Source organism: Triticum aestivum, chromosome 3D (genome assembly GCF_018294505.1).
Source record: "Triticum aestivum cultivar Chinese Spring chromosome 3D, IWGSC CS RefSeq v2.1, whole genome shotgun sequence".
Lineage (NCBI taxonomy): Eukaryota > Viridiplantae > Streptophyta > Magnoliopsida > Poales > Poaceae > Triticum > Triticum aestivum.
Window position 1 is genome coordinate 178208603 of NC_057802.1, and position 23337 is coordinate 178231939.

The window sequence follows — 23337 nt, forward strand, 5'->3', positions numbered from 1 at the left end:
GAGCTAGCGAGATACCACCTTGTTATATCATATCATGATTGTTTTGAGGAAGTGTTGTCATACGAGATTTATTATTATTTCTCACTAGTTCATTATGCCATTGATATAAGTAAATGTGAGACCTAAATGTTATTATGAATATGGTTAGTTCATAATCTTTGCTGAAAACTTGAATGCTAGCTTTACATATTTGCAACAACAAGATCAAACAGAGTTTGTAAAAGTTTTTCTTTATCACATTCAGTTTGTCAAATGAATTGCTTGAGGACAAGCAATGGGTTAAGCTTGGGGGAGTTGATACGTCTCCATCGTATCTACTTTTCCAAACTCTTTTGCCCTTGTTTTGGACTCTAACTTGCATGATTTGAATGAAACTAACACGGACTGATGTTGTTTTAAGCAAAATTGCCATGGTGTTATTTTTGTGCAGAAATAAAAGTTCTCGGAATGACCTGAAACTTTGCGGAGAATATTTTTGGAAAATATAAAAAATATTGGCGAAAGAATCAACCGAAGGGGACCCACTCTCTGGCCACAAGGATGTGAGGCGCGCCCACCCCCTGGGGTGCGCCCTCCGTCCTTGTGGGCCCCCTGGACCTTCACCGACCTCAACTACAACTCCATATATTCACGTTCGGGGAGGACAAAATCAAAGAGCAGGATTCATCATGTTTTATGATACGGAGCCGCCGCCAAGCCTTGTTCTTCCTCGGGAGGGCAGATCTGGAGCCCGTTCGGGGCTCCGGAGAGGAGAATTCGTCACCATCGTCATCATCAACCATCTTCCATCACCAATTTCAGGATGATCATTGCCGTGCGTGAGTAATCCCATCGTAGGCTTGCTGGACGGTGATGGGTTGGATGAGATTTACCATGTAATCGAGTTATTTTTGTTAGGGTTTGATCCCTAGTATCCACTATGTTCTAAGATTGATGTTGATATGACTTTGTTATGCTTAATGCTTGTCACTGGGGCCCGAGTGCCATGATTTAAGATCTGAACCTATTATGTTTTCATGAATATATTTGTGTTCTTGATCCTATCTTGCAAGTCAATAGTCACCTACTATGTGTTATGATCCGGCAACCCCGGAGTCACAATAGTCGGGACACTTCCCGGTGATGACCGTAGTTTGAGGGTTCATGTATTCACTAAGTGCTAATGCTTTGGTCCGGTACTCTATTAAAAGGAGGCCTTAATATGCCTTAGTTTCCAATAGGACCCCGTTGCCACGGGAGGGTTGGACAAAAGATGTCATGCAAGTTCTTTTCCATAAGCACGTATGACTATATTCGGAATACATGCCTACATTATATAGATTAATTGGAGCTAGTTCTGTGTCACCCTATGTTATAACTGTTGCATGATGAATGCCATCCGACATAATTATCCATCACTGATCCATTGCCTACTAGCTCGTTTCGTATTGATCTTTGCTCCGTTACTTTTCCATTGCCACTGTTATGATTGCTACAAAACTGCTACTGTTACTGTTACTTCCATACTACTTTGCTACTAAATACTTTGCTGCAGATATTAAGTCTTTCAGGTGTGGTTGAATTGACAACTCAGTTGCTAATACTTGAGAATATTCTTTGGCTCCCCTTGTGTTGAATCACTAAATTTGGGTTGAATACTCTACCCTCGAAAACTCTTGCGATCCCCTATACTTGTGGGTTATCAGCCATCATCATCTTGTGCTTTTGATCTCCGTCTTCAAAGAATCGGCATGATCTCCATCGTCACCAGCTCAACACCTTGATCTCCATCATTTCGTCGGGGTCGTCTCACCAACTATTGCTTCTACAAGTATTGCTAATGCATAGCGATAAAGTAAAGCAATTACATGGTGCTTGCATTTCATACAATAATTAAGGGATAACCCTAAGGCTCCTGCCGGTTGTCGATATTATAAAACATGATCATCTCATACAACCACGTATATCACATCAAGTCTTGACGATATCACATCACAACATACCCTGCAAAAACAAGTTAGACGTCCTCTACTTTGTTGTTGCAAGTTTTACGTGGCTGCTACAGACAACTAGCATGAACCATTCTTAGCTACGCAAAACCACAACGGTGATTATCAAGTTTGCTATTTTAACCTTCTTCAAGGACCGGCCATAGTCAAATTCGATTAGACTGAAGTAGGAGAAACAGACACCCGCCAGACACATTTATGCAAAACAAGTTGCATGTCAGTCTGTGGAACTGATCTCATGTGCGTGGACATGTAAGGTTGGTCTAGACCGTTTCATCCCACAATACCACCGAATCAAAATAAGACATTGGTGGTAAGCAGTATGACTATCATCGCCCACAACTTCTTTGTGTTCTACTCGTGCATATCATCTACGCATAGACCTAGCTCATGATGCCACTGTTGGGGAACGTTGCATGGAAAACAAAAAAAAATTCTACGCACATGCAAGATCTATCCATGGAGATGCATAGATACGAGAGGGGGACAACATCTACATACCCTTGTACATAGCTAAGCGGAAGCGTTTATCACGCGGTTGATGTAGTCGTACTCTTCGCGATTCGATCACGATCCACCGATCTAGTGCCAAACGGATGGCACCTCCGAGTTTAGCACACGTGCGGCTCGATGACGTATCCTCCTTCTTGATCCAGCAAGAAGGAGAGGAGAAGTAGATAGGATCACAACCAACATGACGGCATGGTGGTGATGGTGGTGGTGGAGCACCGACAACGCTTCGCTAAGCGTCGTCGGGACGAGGCAGTGGAACTACGGAGTAACGGGAGAGAGAGAGGGGCGCCAAGGGCTTGGTGTATCCTCTTGGGACGCCCCTCCCCTCTATATATAGGTGGAGGGGCGTGGGAAACAGCCCGTCCAAGCCCTAGGGTGCAGCTAAGGGGGAGAGGAGTTGGACTCCAAGTCCAATCCTATTCCTACTAGGACCCCTTCCTTTTTTGCCTTCCCTAGCCACATGGGCTTTTGAGGACTTGGTGCGCCTAGCCCAATAAGGTCAGGGCACCTCCCTATAGCCCATGCTAGCCCTTGGGTCGTGGTGGACCCACTTGTGGACTTTCGGACCCCTCCGGAATCCTCCGGAACCTTCTGCAAGCTTCCCAGCACAATACCGAAAAAACTGCACCTTTTTCTAGAACCCAAAATATGACTTCCCATATCTAAATATTTACCTCTCGACCATTTCGAGACTCCTCATGATGTCCGGGATCTCATCTGGGACTCCGAACAACATTTGTTTACCACTCATCAAATATCCCAATAATACTCTAGTGTCAACGAACGTTAAGCGTGCGACCCTACGGGTTCGGGAATTATGTAGTCATGACCGAGACACCTCTCCAGTCAATAACCAATAGCGGGACCTGGATGCCCATATTGATTCCTACATATTCCATGAAGACCTTTTATCGGTTGAACCTTTATGACAACATACGTAATTCCATTTGTCTGTCGGTATGTTACTTGCGCGAGATTCGATCGTCGTATCTCTATACCTAGTTCAATCTCGTTACCGGCAAGTCTCTTTACTTATTCCGTAATACATCATCTTTCAACTAACTCCTTAGTCACTTTGCTTGCAAGCTTCTTGTGATGTGTATTACCAAGAGGGCCCAAAGATACCTCTCCGATACATGGAGTGACAAATCCCAATCTTGATTCACACCAACTCAACAGACACCTTCGGAGATACCTGTAGAGCATCTTTATGATCACCCAGTTACGTTGTGACGTTTGATAGCACACAAGGTATTCCTCCAGTATCCGGGAGTTGCATGATCTCATGGTCGAAGGAACATGTATTTGACATTAAGAAAGCACTAGCAATAAACTGAACGATCATATGCTATGCTAACGGTTGGGTCTTGTCCATCACATCATTCTCCTAATGATGTGATCCCATTATCAAATGAGAACTGATGTCTATAGTTAGGAAACCTTAACCATGTGTTGATCAACGAGCTAGTCTAGTAGAGGCTCACTAGGGACACAGTATTTGTTTCTGTATCCACACATGTATTTAAATTTTCGGTCAATACAATTCTAGCATGAATAATAAACCTTTATCATGATTAAGTAAATATAATAATAACCATTTTATTACTGCCTCTAGGGCATATTTCCATCAGACAGAAGCTTAAACCCTAGTAAGGAGGTTGTTGGGTATGGGAGTAAAGGGGACTTGTTACTTAATGTTATGGTTGGGTTTACCTTAATGATTTCTAGTAGTTGCGGATGCTTCATAGAGGTCCAATCATAAGTTCATATGATCCAAGTACGGAAAGTATGTTAGCTCATGTCCCCCCCATATATAATTGCAATAATGATTACCGATCTAGTTATCCATTGCCTAGGGACAAATCCTTCCCTTGTGTTACAAAAAGCTTTGTACTAAACAACTAACTTTTATTATCTTGCAAATTACTCCTAGTTTTATTCTCGCAAAGTACTTCTAGTTTTATTCCCGCAAATTAGTTTCATACTTCTTTTAGGTAAAGCGAACATCGGTGTGCATAGAGTTGTATCGGTGGTCGATAGAACTTGAAGAGAATATAAATTGTACCTTTAGCACCTTGTTGGGTTCGACACTCTTATTTATAAAAAAAAGCTACAATTGATCCCCTACATTTGTGGGTTATCAAGATATTTTTCTGGTGCCATTTCTGCGGAGCAATAGCGTGGGGTGAATATTCTCGTGTGCGCTTGTTGGCTTTATCACTAAGTACATTTTACTTTCTATTCTTGTTTTCTATCTTTAATTACGGGTAGGAAATGCAAAATACCAAACAAATTAGTTGTACTTTCTAACCCAGTGGTTGAGGAACCACCCAAAATCTACCATACTGCTGAAGCTTTCTACTTGGATCATCTTCGATCCATTTGTGCTCGTGCTAAAAATCCAACTAGCCTAGTTGAGGGAAATCATGAGATGAGCATGCTTATTTTTGCGTTACCGCTTATCTCAAAAAGGAAAACTCTTATGGGATCAAATTAATTGTTTGCATTGCTATGCTTGGAATTTATCTGAAATACATTATTTTACTTGTTGTTCTCAAGATCCTAAAAACACCCTCCCTTCCAATGTAATTTTAAGGATAATGAAATCTTATCTTCTTATGCCAAAGGTGTTTATAGTTACCATGATATTGTAAATTGTAGAATGTGTTTCTTTTAAGGGTGCATATGAAATTGCTTCTTTGATTGAAAAGTATGATGCTACTCTTTACAAATCTGAAATTTTTGCCATACTTAAATATTGCTATGAAAACTATGCTTCTAATGCTTATGTGAAAGAATATATTGAGGAAGCCTCCTTTCTCCAAGAAGAGACTAACATTTTGCAGGAATCTATGGAAGAAGAAATTGCTGAAACTATGAGCTCATTAGATGAAAAAGATGACGAGGAGAGCTAAGAACAAAAGGGGGAAGAGCGGATTGATCATCCGTGACCACCTTCTAATGAGAGTAACTCTTCAACTCGTACATTGCTTAATTTCCCTTCATGCTTACTTAAGGATGAATGCTATGATCCCGTTGATTCATTTGAAACATCCCTTTTTGATGAACTTGATGCTTGCTATGCTTGTGGCCAAGATGCCAAATTGAATTATGCTTATGGAGATGAACTTGCTATAGTTCCTTATGTTAAGAATGAAATTGTTGCTATTGCACCCACACATGATAGTGCTGTTATCTTTTTGAATTCTCCCAACTACACTATATCAGAGAAGTTTGCGCTTATTAAGGATTATATTGATGGGTTGCGTTTTACCATTACACGTGATGATTTTGATGAATATAATATGCATGTGCTTGCTGCTCCTAATTGCAATTATTATAAGACATGAACTACATCTCCACCTCTCTATGTTTCCAATACGATAAAATTGCAAGAAACTATTTATACTATGTACCGGGCTTTATTATGTGTGCATGAATTGTTCTTTTATGACATGCTGATGCATAGGAAGAGAGTTAAACTCTATTGTTATGTGATATATGTTGCTTTATGCTGACTACTAAATTACAAATCATTGTTAATTAAAATTGACTTTGATATACCTTGGGATCCAGGTGGATCAATTACTTGAGCACTTTATGCCTAGCTTAGTGGCTTTAAAGAAAGCGCTACCTAGGAGACAACCCAGGAGTTTTTACTCTATTGTGTGCTTTTAAAAAGTTTTAAAAAAAATGGGAACCTAAAACTCTTCAAAAAGAAAAGTGAAAGTGAGAAAGACGGGCACCGTTGAAGTGGGGGGTATCCTTGAACTTTGTTCATGACCATGGGAACTTTGTGAACCTTGATTACAGAAACTTTTGAATAAAATAATTATCCCCTTATACAAATCCATTGTATTATAAAAATAATGTGCCAAGATTTACCTTTAGGATGTTTAAATTGCTTGTTTGGTATGTGCATGGCAAAAACATAAAATTTTGCTGTAGTGCTTGGATTATGATAATTTACTGGAACGTGCAATTTTTTTGAAATTTTTACACGGTACTTATATGAAAATGTTTTAGTATGTCCTGATTTTTCAGAATTTTTGAGTTACAGAAGTATGCATACCATCTGCATCTTTACAAATTGTCCTGTTTTCATAGATTGTTGTTATATTTTCTTTATTTGCTTATGTTTGAAATCTTGTTGAGCCCCGTTGACTTAGGAGCCATAGAATTGTGATAGCATACAGTGGGTAGTGTTTGATTATAATTATAGAATAATGTTACAACAGGACACGATGGGATTTGATGTTATATGTACTAACCCCTCTAATAAAAAAGTTCGGTTAAGTTTTGTGTGGATGAAGTGTTCGAAGATTGAGGAGGTATCGATATGAGTAGAATAGGAAAGGCAAGAGTTCAAGCTTGGGCATGCACAAGGCACCCCAGGTAAATATTCAAGGAGACTCAAGCGTCTAAGCTTGGCGATGCCCCGTAAGGCATCCTATCTCTCTTCTTCGCTTCGCCAATTATCGTTGTGCTTTTTATTTTTATTTTAGTATTGCACAATGCTGGTATGAGGTAGTCCTTGGTTGATTTTATATAATGCTCTTTGCACTTCACTTATATCTTTTGAGTATGGCTTTGTAGTATGCTTGACGTGCTTCACTTATATCATTTGAAATTTGGATGCCTGTTTCTCTACATTTAGAAAACCGTTATTTGTAGAATGCTCTTTTGCATCACTTATATTTATTAGAGCGTAGTCTTTTATAGAAAGAATTAAACTCTCATGTTTCACTTATATCTATTTAGAGAGTCAACGGGAATTGCTCATTCATATGGTTAGTCATAAAATCCTACATAAAACTTGTAGATCACTAAATATGAAATGTTTGATTCCTTGCAATAGTTTTGCGATATTAAGATAGTAATGTGTGGGTGTACTAGTGGACGATTGTGCTTTAGTAAAAATATCGATGTTAAGGTTTGTGATTCCCGAAGCATGCACGTATAGCTCTAGTTTTGCGATGAAGTTGGAGCATAATTTATCCTTGATTGAAATCCTTTGTGTTGTTATAATCGAGGACGCGTGATGGTTAATTCTTACTAGCCTCCTCCACAGGGGCATGCGAGTAGTACTTTGTTTCGAGGGCTAATAGGCTTTCACAATAAGTATGTGAGTTCGTTGTGACTAATGTGAGTCCATGGATTATACACACTCCCACCTTCCCGCAATTTGCTAGCCGCTTCGGTACCGTGCATTGCCCTTTCTCACCTCAAGAGTTGGTGCAAACTTCACCGATGCATCCAAACCCCGTGATATGATACACTCTATCACACATAAGCCTCCTTATATCTTCCTCAAAACAACCACTATACCTACCTATTATGGCATTCCCATAGCCATTCCGAGATATATTGCCATGCGACTTCCACCGTTCTGTTCTTATGACATACATATTCATTGTCATATTGCTTTGCATGATCATATAGCTGACATAGTATTTATGGCTCAGCCACTATTCATCAATTTTTTATACATGTTACGCTAGATCATTGCACATCCTAGTACATTGCTAGAGGCATTCATATAGAGTCATATTGTTTTAGATATCGAGTTGTCATATTGAGTTGTAAGTAAATAAAAGTGTGTTGATCATCATTATTAGAGCATTGTCCCAGTGAGGAAAGGATGATGGAGACTATGATTCCCCCACAAGTCAAGATGATACTCCGGATGAAAAATATGTAAAAAAAAAGAGGCCAAAGAGAGCCCAACAAAAAAGAAAACAAAAAATGAGAGAAAAAGAGAGAAGGGGCAATGTTACTATCCTTTACCACACTTGTGCTTCAGAGTAGCACCATGGTCTTCATATAGAGAGTCTCCTATATTGTCACTTTCATATACTAGTTGGAATTTTTCATTATAGAACTTGGCTTATATATTCCAATGATAGGCTTCCTCAAATGCCCGAGGTCTGGATGAGAAAGTGATTTGGATGCACACCCACTTAGTTTCAGTTGAGGTTTCATACACTTATAGCTCTTAGTGCATCCGTCGCATGACAACCCCTACTCCTCACATTGATATCGATTGATGGGCATCTCCATAGCCTGTTGATCCGCCTAGTTGATGTGAGACTTTCTCCCTTTTTGACTTCTCCTTATTGATCACTACCACCGCATTCTATTCCAACTAGTGCTATGTCCATGGCTCATGCTCATGTATTGTGTGGGAGTTGAAAATGCTGAAGTGCATTAGAAGTATGATGCAATTGCTTGGTTTGGCACTGGGGTGCTCATGATTTATACTTTATGCTAGGAAGAGTAAGCATGACAGGCTATATGATTTTGTAGGGATAGCATTCTTTTTAAGGGCATGATTGTTTGTTAGTATTCCTGAGTATTGATGTCTTTATATCAAATTGATAGACTATTGCCTTGAATCAATCGTATCTTAATACTCATGCCATGATTAGATTATATGATCAAGATTATGATAGGTAGCATTCCACATCAAAAATTATCTTTTTTATCATTTACCTACTCGAGGATGAGCAGGAATTAAGCTTAGGGATGACGGTAAATCTCTGTCGTATCTATAATTTTTTATTGCTTCGGGTCAATATTCTACAACTTTCATATACTTTTGGCAACATTTTATACTATTTTTGGGACTAACATCTTGATCTAGTGCCACTTCCTGTTTTTTGCATGTTTTTTGTTTCATAGAAAATCCATATCAAACAAAGTCCAAACGCGATATTTTTTACGGAGATTTAGTTTGGAATATATATCATTTTTGGGAGGTGGAATCAACGCAAATAAAGGCCCACGACCTTCACAAGGCATCAGGACGCCACCACCCCACGCCGTGCGGGGTTGCCTTGTGGGCACCTCATAAGTCGGTTGGAGTCCTTCTTAGGCCGTAAGGAAGCTTATATTGAGAAAAAATTGTGTTCAAATTTCAGTCCGATCCGAGTTACAAATCTCCGGGAATATAAGAAATTTTTTTCGGCCAGAAAATAGGAACGCGAAAGATAAGAGAACAGAGAGAGAGATCCAATCTCGGAGGGGGTTCTGCCCTCCGGGAGCCATAGCAGCCTGATTGCTTGTATCTGCGTTGGTATTTCCTCTAAGAGGAGAGGATGATGCAGCACAACAACGGTAAGTATTTCCCTTAGTTATGAAATCAAGGTTATCAATCCAATAGGAGAACCAAGCAACAGTCTGTAAATGTTACCTGTACACCAAGGTTATAAAATTCTTAGCAGTTTTGTGCACATAGTGATTTGAAGAATAATGCACATATTCATCAGATCGTTGTTTGTTTCCCTGTATTGAAGTGTTAGCACAAGCATGAGTTGGCCTGCATCCATTTGACAACTTTGGTCCAGGTGAAGAATTTGCCCTGGGGTTGTTCCTTTTCTTCGGTGGTGTCATGATGACATTCACCTGAAGATTTTGAAGAACACATTTGGGCACCAAGATTTTCTTCACTGGGGAACCATTCCTGCAGTTAGTACCAACAGATCTAGCAAATACTTCACCATTCTGATTTTTGAATAGCTTATAGTTGGAGTCAAATGACTCATTAGAAGAATGTGTAGTATCACAGTTATCGCCGGATAGAGTGGATGGATCAACTGGAGGTCCTTTCGCAGCAACCCATGTGGTTTTGGGATACTGCTCATGTTTCCAATACGATCCATCAACGTTCATCTTTCTCTCAAAAGCAATACCCTCTTTCCTAGGGCTCCTGTTCAGAATCTGCTTCTCGAGCACATCACAAAGATTTTGGTGCCCTTTGAGGCTTTTGTACATGCATGTGACGTACAATTCCTTTAGACCTGCATTTTCGTCAGTAACACTTGTGGTCTCCTCAGATGAGGGGATTGAAACCATAGAGATATTTGAAGAAATAGCAGCAGTTGAAGCATTTGAACATTCAGCTGAAGAATTTGCATTATCATGATTAAGGCATTTTAAGCATGAAGCAACAAATTCTTCCTGAGCAGCGCTGGTCTGTTGAGCGAGTAATGAATTGTTGTCTTTGGGAAGATCATCATGAGACGCTTTCAGATTTTCGAGTTCTTGCTTCCTTTGAAGAAATTCATAGGACAGCTTCTCATGTGCAGCTGAGAGGGCCACATGACGGCTTTCAAGTTCGTCATATTTTGACTGGAGACGCTCAAGGTCTTCAGTCAGAATTTGAGACCGTTCCATTTCATCGTTCAACAGGTCATCACTTTATCTAGCAGTTTGTGTATCCTTTCCATGGCAGTTTGTTGCTTTGCAACAATGTTAGCAAGTTTGGAGTAGCTAGGAGTCATGTTTTCATCATATTCACCTTCACTTGAAGAAGATGAGGGCTGTTTGAGTACCTTGACGCCTTTGGCAATGAGGCATGTTGCTGAGGACGATGAGTCTAGATCAAATGTCATGGACTTCAGGGATTCCTTGAATCCAAGGAACTAGGGATCCTGACACATGCGGTGTCCTTCATAGATATCAGAGATCCTATCCCAAATGAGCTTCGCATTTGCCAGATGCATGATTCGCCTAAATTCATCTTTGGATAGACTGGAGAAGATGAGAGCCTTTGCCTGCATATCCAGCTGAGTGTACTTGTGAATGTCATCAGCATTAGCCATCTTGCAGAGATCCGTCAATCCTATCTCAGTGAAAGTCCACAGCTCACTGTTCATGGATAGGAGACGCTTCCTCATCATGACTTTCCACTTGGGATAGTCATAGCCATCAAAGATGGGGCACGTAGTAGACACTTTCTTCATACCCGAGGTCGGCATAACTAAAACTCCAAGTGGTTAAACCAAAATCACACAGAACAAGGGAGTACCTTGCTCTAATACCAATTGAAAGCGCAGGTTATCTCCCAGAGGGGGGGTGAATGGGAGATTTTTAGAAATTCGTCAAACTCTGAAGAATTTGACGAAGATCAGAGTGAAGAAATAGAAACGCAAGGTAAACTAAGTGTAGCGAGCCGACCTCAAACGGACAAGTCTCTATGCTTCAGTGTCATCCCTGGATCGGTAATGCTGACACACACAATACTCGAAGGATTTACAACAGAGTAGCAATCACACACTTATTACATCGAATGTCTCAAAAGAGAACTTATTACAATAAATATGGCTTAAGGCCATCTAAAACGATAACAGCGGAAGGCTTGGAAGATAAAGTGAGTCCATCAACTCCAACGGCATAGCTGAGCTGCACGACAACGACCTATCGCACCTTTACTCGTCGTCTGAAAAGTCTGCAACATGATACGTTGCAGCCCGAAAACGGGTCAGCACATGGAATATGCTGGCAATGTAACACAGTAGAGCAATGAACAGATAAAAGCTATCACTACATGCATATATGGCTGGTGGAGGCTCTATGGTTATATGGTTTTTGTGAAAAGCCAAATTTTCCCTACAACAAAGGAATATATTTTATTTAACTATCATGGTAGTTGAAACATCATTGAGAAGGTACCTCCAAGTCAATCCTAATTAAAAGTAATTATCAACCCAACAAATTAAATTAGAGTGATGAGATGCAATAGGATAATCCAAATACTAGATACTCAAGATGTCCATAACCGGGGACACGGCTAACCATGATTAGATTGTACACTCTGCAGAGGTTAGCGCACTTTTCCCCACAAGACTCGATCTCCTCCTTTGGATTTCTCGCACTACATGGTGTTTGAGAAACGGATGACCAAGACACAGTCTTCCAGAAGCATTAACTCTAACCCCGGGTAGACAGTACCAACCTACATCCCTCTACATCTGCTAGCCTACCACTGGAAGAGGTCATGCAACATACTCAACTATGCTAGAGCCCATAATAGCTTGTGGCTGCACACGGAAGTTTCTAGCATGAATAATCTCACGATCCCTTTGAGCCTGGGTGGCGGACCTTCGGATGATCTCACGGATGCCCCGGGATCTCCTAGGACAACACTGGATTCCCCAGGTGCCCAAACAAGCAATCCACCCAGATGTGTATTAAAGTTGCCACCTTAAGTTGAACCATTAAATAAACAACCTCACATCTGTCATGGAATACTCTCAAACCCAATCCACGTCTACGAGCATAGCATGGCAATATAAGCATAACGTAGAAGTAACTCCCAAAGGTTTGATAATAAAACAGGTAATAGGTTCTACCTCATCAACTACTTCCCAATACCCACAAGTTAATCACATCCTAATCATGCAGTGTTTGAGGATTGGAACTAATGCATAAAAACTGGGTATGAAAAGAGTATGATCAATGTGTTACTTGCCTTGCTGACGATCCGCAAAACCTAGAGACTCGTAGTAGCATGCTTCGCACTCCGGGAATTCTATCGCAAACAAACAATAGCATACATAAGCAATCAAGCAAAGATTCACGGGTAAGTCTCAAATAAGAAGATCTAACCAGAAAGTTCAACTTAAGAACTCCGGTTCGCAAAAAGAATCAAATCAAACGGAGCAACGAAACTTAAACTGCGAAAGAAACAAGGTCCGTTTACTAATCTGGACTAAAGTCAAATTTTACAGTACCAAAATCTTGTTCAAGTTGGTTAAACAGAAAGAGGGTTTTGAGACGAAGATCTAGGCGCTTGAATCGTCTGATTCCGATAAATGAGTGAGAAGATAAACTAAAACGAAAATCGGATCACAAATCGCGATCGAAAATAATCACGAAAAACCCAAGAAAAAAACTGACGAAGAGGCAAACGAACGAACGTTCGCTGTCTGTGACTAACGGGCGAAAACCATTCGTTAAAACGAATGTACGGACGAACGTCCGCTATTTAACCGAACCGGAAAAAAAACCGATCTAAACCGATCAAAAAAACTAGGGTTTATAAAAAAACCGATCGGTTTCTAACAAAAAACCGGCGGCGGCTACCTCGAGTCCGGTGAGGTCCGGCGACTCCGGCAGCGGCGCGGCTTGCGGCGGGGCGGCGGCGGCAGACGCGGCGAGCGGCGGCGGCTCGGCGCGGCAGCGGCGGCTACGAGGCGGCGGCGGCGGGGCTCTGCTAGGGTTTTGGCGGGGCGGCGCTGGTGGCTGCGGGGCTCGGGCGCGCGGGCTTTAAAGCCCTAGGCCGAGCGAGTCCTAGTCGAGTACAGCCCGGCTAGGTCGGTTGACTTTTTTTTTAAATAATTCTGACGCACAGAAAAAGAAAGAAAAAGAATGCTAAACAGACTCCAAAAATCCCGAAATAAATTTTCCCCGTCCTCTAAAAATATGCCGGACAAGGTGAACATTTATTTGGGCCTATAATGCAATTTTGAAAAATGCGTATTTTTCCTATGCAAATAAAATAGCAATAAAATCCCAAATAAAATCATTGGTTTTATTTTAATATTTTTCCTCCAATATTTCATTTATTTTGGAGAAGTCATATTATCTCCTCTCATATATTTTAACGCGTCTGCTACTACGTTAGCCTTTCCAGGGTGATAATGCAATCTCATATCATAGTCTTTGATGAGCTCCAACCATCTCCTCTGTCTGAGGTTTAACTCCTTCTGCGTGAAAATGTACTTCAAACTCTTGTGATCCGTGTACACCTCACAATGGTTTCTGATGAGAAAATGTCTCCATGTCTTCAATGCATGCACCACTGCTGCTAATTCCAAATCGTGTGTAGCATAATTCTTCTCATGGGGTTTAAGTTGTCGTGAAGCATACGAAACAACTCTTCCTTCCTGCATAAGCACTGCTCCAAGTCCTCGACGAGAAGCGTCGCAATAAACTTCATAGTCCTTGCGTTGATCTGGCAGAATCAACACTGGTGATGTAACCAATTGTTTCTTCAACTCTTGGAAACTAGCTTCACATTCCTCAGTCCAATCGAATTTGGTGTCCTTCTTCAATAGCTCAGTCATGGGCTTAGCAATCCTTGAGAAATTCTCGATAAATCTCCGGTAGTATCCTGCAAGTCCAAGAAAACTCCGGATTTCTCCAACTGTCGTGGGTGATTCCCAACTTGTCACTGTGTCAACCTTGGCAGGGTCTACTGCTATTCCTTCTCCAGAAATAACATGTCCAAGGAATCCAACTTCCTTCAGCCAAAACTCACATTTGCTGAACTTGGCATATAACTGATGTTCTCTGAGCTTCTCAAGTACCAATCGCAAATGCTCCTCATGCTCTTCTTCATCCTTGGAAAAGATTAAAATATCATCAATGAACACCACGATGAACTTATCCAAAATCTCCATAAACACTTTGTTCGTCAGGTTCATGAAATAGGCCGGTGCGTTAGTCAGTCCAAATGACATAACGGTGTACTCATACAATCCATATCTGGTGGTAAATGCCGTCTTGGGTATATCCTGCTCTCGAATCTTTAACTGATGGTATCCTGATCGTAGATCGATCTTGGAAAATACTTTAGCTCCTTGCAAGCGGTCAAACAAATCATTGATCATCGGCAGTGGGTACTTGTTTTTGATGGTCACTTCATTCAATCCTCGGTAATCAACAACCATCCTTAGTGATCCTTCTTTCTTCTCTACTAGAAGTACTGGTGATCCCCAAGGTGACGAACTTGGGCGAATATAGCCTTTATCCAGTAACTCCTTGATCTGCTTCTTAATTTCCTCCAAATCCTTTGCGGGCATCCTGTACGGTCTCTTAGATATTGGCCCTGTACCTGGCAAAAGTTCAATCAAGAACTCAATGTCTCTATCTGGTGGCATGCCTGGCAACTCTTCTGGAAATACATCCGGATAATCCTTCACCACCGGTACTTCCTCCTGTACAACTCCTGATAAGGAATTCACTTGAGTCCTCTTCGGCATATGCCGGGATACATACTTGATCCTTTTTCCTTCCGGGGTGGTAAGCAAAATAGTCTTGCTGGCACAATCGATGTTTCCTCCATACAACGATAGCCAATCCATTCCCAAAATCACATCCAAACCTTGCGATTCCAAAACAATGAGGTCTGAGGGGAAAACATGCCTACCAATGGCCAACGGTATCTGAAAACATCCTTGGGTGGCCATATACTCTGCTCCTGGCGAGGTTACTAACATGGGGCTTTTGAGGACTTGGGTGGACATCTTAAACTTGTTTACGAATCCCCTTGATATGTATGAATGCGATGCACCAGTATCGAAAAGAACAGTTGCAGTAAATGACTTAACCAAAAACTTACCTATTACTGCATCAGGCTGAGCTTCAATCTCCTCCACGTTCACGTGGTTCACATGTCCTTTGTTGAACGGGTTCGGCTTCTTCCCAGAGCTTCCATTGCCATTTCCATTTTGGGCTTCAGGACAATCGGTAGCGTAATGTCCAGTCTTCTGGCACTTGAAACAAGTAATGTGACTTAGATCCCTCTTGGTTGGGGTAGATGGGTTGGTGCGGTTCTGTCCGTTTCCTCCTCCATTCCCATTACCATTCTTGGAGCCATTATGGTTGTGCGAGCTACCTCCTCCATGGGTATGCTGAAACTGTCCTCCCGGCTTCGGGGTAAAATGGGGCTTCTGCTGGGCTCCAGAATTATACTTCCCTTGTCCATACTTCCTCTTACCGTTTTCAATCTGCTGATGCTTCCCTTCAATCATGAGAGCTCTATCTACCAGCTCCTGGTAGTTGTTGAAAGTTGCTACCATCAACTGCATACTCAGCTCATCATTCAATCCTTCCAGAAACTTCTCCTGCTTGGCTGCATCCGTATCAACGTCATCTGGTGCATAACGTGCTAACTTACTGAAATCTTCCACATACTGGCCTACGGTGCGTCCTCCTTGGCGTAGGTTGCGAAACTCACGCTTCTTCATAGCCATAGCTCCTGCTGAAACATGAGCTGTACGGAAAGCTTGCTGAAACTGGTCCCATGTGACAGTGTCAATAGGGTGCGTGGCTGTATAATTCTCCCACCATGATGCTGCGGGTCCATCAAGCTGATGTGCGGCAAAACGCACTCTTTCCGCATATGTGCATCCTGCTGTGGTCAACTCCCTTCCAACTTTGCGGAGCCAATCATCTGCAACAATCGGCTCGGTGCTACTGGAAAACACCGGTGGGTTTAGCCTTAAGAAACGGGCTAAGTGGTCAACAGGTGGTGGTGGCGGTGGGTTGTTGTTGTTGTTGTTGCCTTGGTTCTGCACTAACACTTGCATTAGGGCATTCTATTGCTGAATCAACTGGGTGATCTCTGGCGGGAAAACAAATCCGGTATCGTGTCTCGGAGGCATCTGATAGGTTTAGAAAAGATGAGAATTAAGAATAGAATGAGGTCTAGAGAGAAAACACTACCCATATGCTCATGAGACAAATTCAATCAATATCACTCAATCAATCCAAACAAGGCAAAACAATCGATCTAACTAGCGTTACACAGTGCTTGAGCTATACTACTAAATGGGGGAAAACTACTACTGATATGGTGGTCTACTAAAATTCTGATCCGTTGAAGACTCCATGATGTCTGCTCCAGCTTCATCAATCCATTTGTCTTCACTTGGTTCCGAGTCGGTGTCGTCGATGATGATGTAGTTATCCGGACAAGTGCATTCGTCGACTTCTGCTTTTGGCACTGGATTTCCCACGAATGCTCCAATCTTATTCTCCAGGTCGTCAATCTTCCCGACTAGTGCGTTGATTTCCTCCAAGTAATCTTCGCGGGTAGCCTTGTGTTCTTCTTGGAGTTCCTTGATCTTCGTGAATGCCTTCTTCAGTTCTTCCTTGTCCGTGCACATCTGGTTCTCCTGGCGTCGAATATGTTGGTTCTGCTCCTGGATGAAAGCTGCAATTGATCCATCCTTCTTGGTCTTGATCATCTCCCATTGCGCGTCTCGACGTCCACAAATTTGGTAAATTGTATCCTTAAGCTCCTGGTGATAGACTTCTCCAATGCGTCCCATGGCGATGTGTGCGGCCATGCTCTTCCCTAAACTCCAGGTTGGTGCTTCGAAAACCAATCTCATGGGTTCCGTAATTGGCGCAAACATTCTTCCTGGAATGATAACTTGAATCTTCCAGCTCTCTTCTTCAGGTAATGTGGCGTTGTAGGTTCCGGTGATGCTTGGTATTCCTATGTTCAAGTACTTGGTGACTTCCTTCAAGTGTCGACCAAACGGCGTGTCTTCATCTGGTTGCATGAACTTGCTCCTTGCATTCGCCATTCCTAAAAGAGTAGAAAGTGGAGAGGGGTCAGAAATGAGAAGAGAGAAGTTTTCTAGGGCTTAAGCTTAGTGGTCGTGTCCTACAGTCAGCGTGTGTTGTCAACTGGGGCGGGTTGTTGTTATTGTTGTTGTTGTTGCCTTAGTTCTGGACTAATATCTGCATCAAGGCATTCTGCTGCTGGATCAACTGGGTATCTAATGGGTTTAGACGGGAGAGATTAGAATAGAAAAGAGGTCTAGTGAGAAAACACTACCCATATGCACATGAGACAAACACAATCATATCACTCAATCAATCAAGCAAGGGCATACAAACGGTCTAGAACTATCATTAAAAGTGCTCAGACTACTACTATATACATGGGGGAATACTACTAATCATTTGGTGGTCATCTAGAAATTTTGATCGGTGGAAGACTCCATGATGTCGGCTCCAGCTTTGTCTTCAAATTCATCATCACTATCATCGGGGTCGGATTCGGTGTCGTCGATGATGATGTAGTTCTCCGGGCAAGTGGAATCGTCGTCTTCTCCTCCTGGCGCGGGGTCTCCCATGAATACTCCGATCTTCTTTATCAGGTCGTCGTTCTTCTCCAATAGTGTCGCGATCTCCTCCTCATACCCATCGCGTGTAGACTTGAGTTCTTCTTCCAGCTCGGTGATCCTTGTCATCGCCTTCTTCAAATCTATCATGTCTGCGCACATCTGATTCTCCTGGCGTCGAATGTGCTGGTTTAACTCCTGGATGAAAACTGCAATGGACCTGTCCTTCTTGGTGCTGACTATCTCCCATTGCTCATCTCGGCGCCCACATATATTTTAGATAGTATCCTTGAGATCCTTGTGGTAAACTTCGCTGATGCATCCCATGGCGATGTGGGATGCCATGCTCTTTCCTAGACTCCAGGTGGGTGCATCAAAGGAAAATTCTATGGGCTCCGTAACTGGCGTGAATGTCCTTCCTGGAACTTGAACTTGAATCATCCAGTGCTCCTCTTCTGGCAAAGTGGCGCTGTAGGTCCCGGTGAAGCTTGGTATTCTAGTGACTTCCTTCAAGTGTCGTCCAAAGGGGGTGTCTTCATCCGGTTGTGCAAACTTGTTGCTCGAGTCCGCCATCCTAAGGTGTAGAAAATGGAGAGGAGTCAAAAATGAGTAGAGAAGAGTGACCTATGGCTTATCTTAGTGGTCGTGTCCTACACTCAGCGTGTGCTCTGATACCATCTTGTAGCGACCCGACCTCAAACGGACAAGTCTCTGTGCTTCAGTGTCATCCCTGGATCGATAATGCTGACACACACAATACTCGAAGGATTTACAACAGAGTAGCAATCACACACTTATTACATCGAATGTCTCAAAAGAGAACTTATTACAATAAATATGGCTTAAGGCCATCTAAAACGATAACAGCGGAAGGCTTGGAAGATAAAGTGAGTCCATCAACTCCAATGGCATAGCTGAGCTGCACGACAACGACCTATCGCACCTTTACTCGTCGTCTGAAAAGTCTGCAACATGATACGTTGCAGCCCGAAAACGGGTCAGCACATGGAATATGCTGGCAATGTAACACAGTAGAGCAATGAACAGATAAAAGCTATCACTACATGCATATATGGCTGGTGGAGGCTCTATGGTTATATGGTTTTTGTGAAAAGCCAAATTTTCCCTACAACAAAGGAATATATTTTATTTAACTATCATGGTAGTTGAAACATCATTGAGAAGGTACCTCCAAGTCAATCCCAATTAAAAGTAATTATCAACCCAACAAATTAAATTAGAGTGATGAGATGCAATAGGATAATCCAAATACTAAATACTCAAGATGTCCATAACCGGGGACACGGCTAACCATGATTAGATTGTACACTCTGCAGAGGTTAGCGCACTTTTCCCCACAAGACTCGATCTCCTCCGTTGGATTTCTCGCACTACATGATGTTTGAGAAACGGATGACCGAGACACAGTCTTTCAGAAGCATTAACTCTAACCCCGGGTAGACAGTACCAACCTACATCCCTCTACATCTGCCAGCCTACCACCGGAAGAGGTCATGCAACATACTCAACTATGCTAGAGCCCATAATAGCTTGTGGCTGCACACGGAAGTTTCTAGCATGAATAATCTCACGATCCCTTTGAGCCTGGGTGGCGGACCTTAAGATGATCTCACGGATGCCCCGGGATCTCCTAGGACAACACTGGATTCCCCAGGTGCCCAAACAAGCAATCCACCCAGATGTGTATTAAAGTTGCCACCTTAAGTTGAACCATTAAATAAACAACCTCACATATGTCATGGAATACTCTCAAACCCAATCCACGTCTACGAGCATAGCATGGCAATATAAGCATAACGTAGAAGTAACTCCCAAAGGTTTGATAATAAAACAGGTAATAGGTTCTATGTAGCGACCAGACCTCAAATGGTCTGTGCTGCTGTGCACCAGTGTCATCCCTGGATCAGTAATGCTGACACGCACAGTACAAATGGAGGATTTATAACAGAGTAGCAATCACACACTTATTACATCGAATATCTCCAAAGAGATAAGTATGAATAACATGGCTTAAGGCCATCTAATAACGATAACAACGGAAGACTTGGAAGATAAGTGAGTCCATCAACTCCAGCGGCATCACTGAGTATAAGACCACGACCTAAGGCACCTTACTCGTCGTCTGAAAAGTCTGCAACATGAAACGTTGCAGCCCGAAAACGGGTCAGCACATAGAATATGCTGGCAAAGTAACACATAGAGAGCAATGAACAATAATAATGCTATACTATATGCATATATGGCTGGTGGAAAGGCTCTACGGTTACAGTTTTGCGAAAAGCCAATTTTATCCTACTTCAAAGGAATAAATTTTATTTAACTATCATGGTGGTTGAAACATTGAGAAGGTACCTCCAACTCAATCCCAATTAAGTAACATCATTAACCCAACAAAATTAATTATAAGTATCACGGTGATGAGATTCAAATGATAATCCAGATACTAGATACTCAAGTTGTCCATAACCGGGGACACGGCTAATCATGATCAGTTTGTACACTCTGCAGAGTTTGTGCACTTTTCCCCACAAGACTCGATCGCCTCCGCTTGATTCTCGCACTGCAGGATGTTTGAGAAACGGATGACCGAGAGACAGTCTTTCAAAAACAATCACTCTCTACTCTGGATGGACCGGTACACCTACTTTCCCCTACATCTGCTAGTCCACCTCTTCAAGAGATCCTGTAACCTACTCAGCTATGCTAGAGCCCATAATAGCTTGCGGCTGCACACGGAAGTTTCTAGCATGAATAATCTTATGATCCCTTTGAGCCTGGGTGGCGGACCTTATACATACAGACAACACTGGGTTCTCCAGGTGCCTCAATCCACCCAGATGTGAGTTTTAGTTGCCACCTTAAGTTGAACCATTATTAAACAATCCCACATCTGTGATGAATATCTCTCAAACCCAATCCACGTCTACGCATAGCATGGCATTGATAAAAGCAACGTAGAAGTAACTCCCAAGGGTTTGATAATGAAAAACAGGTAATAGGTACTACCTCAACTACTTCCCAATACCCACAGTTTAATTAGATCCTAATTGTAACATCCCAAATTTTCAATTTGGAATGTTATACATAGATCATCATTTGCATATCATGTTTTGTTGCATTTTGACAAATCCTCGATAAATCCTAAGCAACTCAAGGACCCTCGGAGAGAGTTGGGGATTTTCTCGAATTTTCTTATTTGATTTTTCAAACGAGGATTGGGATTTTTAATTATTTTTCTATCCGGAAAATATTTCATTTTTAAATAAACGAGAGGAGAAAATATGACTTCTCCAAAATATTGAAATACTGGAGGAAAAATGTTAAAATCATTATTTGAAATTTATTTGGATTTTATTTGCAATTTTTATTGCATTTAAAAATATGCATGTTTTCAAAATATTTATTTTTGATTTTAAAAATGTTCACCCTATTCTAGATTTTCTATCTAGACGGGGAAAATTTATTTCATATTTTTCTGATTTGTATTTAGTTTTCTACGCAATATTTTCCGCGGAACTTATTTAAAAAAAATGCGCCCGCGCCGACTGGGCCGAGCCCAGCCGACGGCCCGCCCGCGGGTTCTCCTCTTCCCGCACGGAGCTCGCCGCCGCCATGACCGACTCCGGCCGCCGCACGCCTCCCCTCGCCCGACCCCTTCCCCAAGCCGCCCTAGCCCCCCCTCCATATATACCCCCCCTCTCCGTTTCTCTCACCACCGCCGCCGGAGGAGCACGCCACCGCCGCCGCATCTAGCCCGCCGCCGCCGCCGCTTTTTGCCTCGCCGCCGCCGCCGCCGGGAGTCGCCGGAGCCCCGCATCTAGTCCTTGAGTTGCTTAGGATTTATCGAGGATTTGTCAAAAATGCAGTAAAACATGATATGTAATGATGATCTATGTATAACATTCCAAATTGAAAATTTGGGATGTTACATTCTACCTCATCAACTACTTCCCAATACCCACAAGTTAATCACATCCTAATCATGCAGTGTTTGAGGATTGGAACTAATGCATAAAAACTGGGTATGATCAATGTGTTACTTGCCTTGCTGACGATCCGCAAAACCTAGAGACTCGTAGTAGCACGCTTCGCACTCCGGGAATTCTATCGCAAACAAACAATAGCATACATAAGCAATCAAGCAAAGATTCACGGGTAAATCTCAAATAAGAAGATCTAACCAGAAAGTTCAACTTAAGAACTCCGGTTCGCAAAAAGAATCAAATCAAACGGAGCAACAAAACTCAAACGGCGAGCGGCGGCGGCGGCTCGGCGCGGCGGCGGCTACGAGGCGGCGGCGGCTCGGCGCGGCGGCGGCTACGAGGCGGCGGCGCGGCTCTGCTAGGGTTTCGGCAGGGCGGCGCTGGTGGCTGCGGGGCTCGGGCGCGCGGGCTTTAAAGCCCCAGGCCGGGCGAGTCCTAGTCGGGTACGGCCCGGCTAGGTCGGTTGACTTTTTTTAAATAATTCTGACGCGCAGAAAAAGAAAGAAAAAGAATACTAAACAGACTCCAAAAATCCCGAAATAAATTTTCCCCGTCCTCTAAAAATATGCCGGAAAAGGTGAACATTTATTTGGGCATATAATGCAATTTTGAAAAACGCGTATTTTTCCTATGCAAATAAAATAGCAATAAAATCCCAAATAAAATCATTGGTTTGATTTTAATATTTTTCCTCCAATATTTCATTTATTTTGGAGAAATCATATTATCTCCACTCATATATTTTAATATGAAATATTTTTGAAGGGGAAAAATAAATTAAAACCAACATGATCCTTGTTTCAATATTTGGTGAAATTCTAATATGAAAAAGTGAAATCCCCAACTCTCTCCAAGGGTCCTTGAGTTGCTTAGAGTTTCGAGGATCGCAAAACAAAAAATGCAATAAAATATGATATGCAAGAATGACCTATGTATAACATTCCAAATTGAAAATTTGGGATGTTACACTAAGTCATCATAGAATCAGAATACATGCAATCAGGATACGTAAGAGTGAAGAACATGCAATCATACAAGCATAAAGAATAGGAATTGAGGAAATGAAAGATAGCGTGATGAAATTCTTCAGTTCAAATTCGTTAGAGGATAGATCAAAAAAATTAGACAGTGAAGACAATGGAATTTGGTAGACCAGTTTCAGTTGCTGCATCAACTGTACGTTTGGTT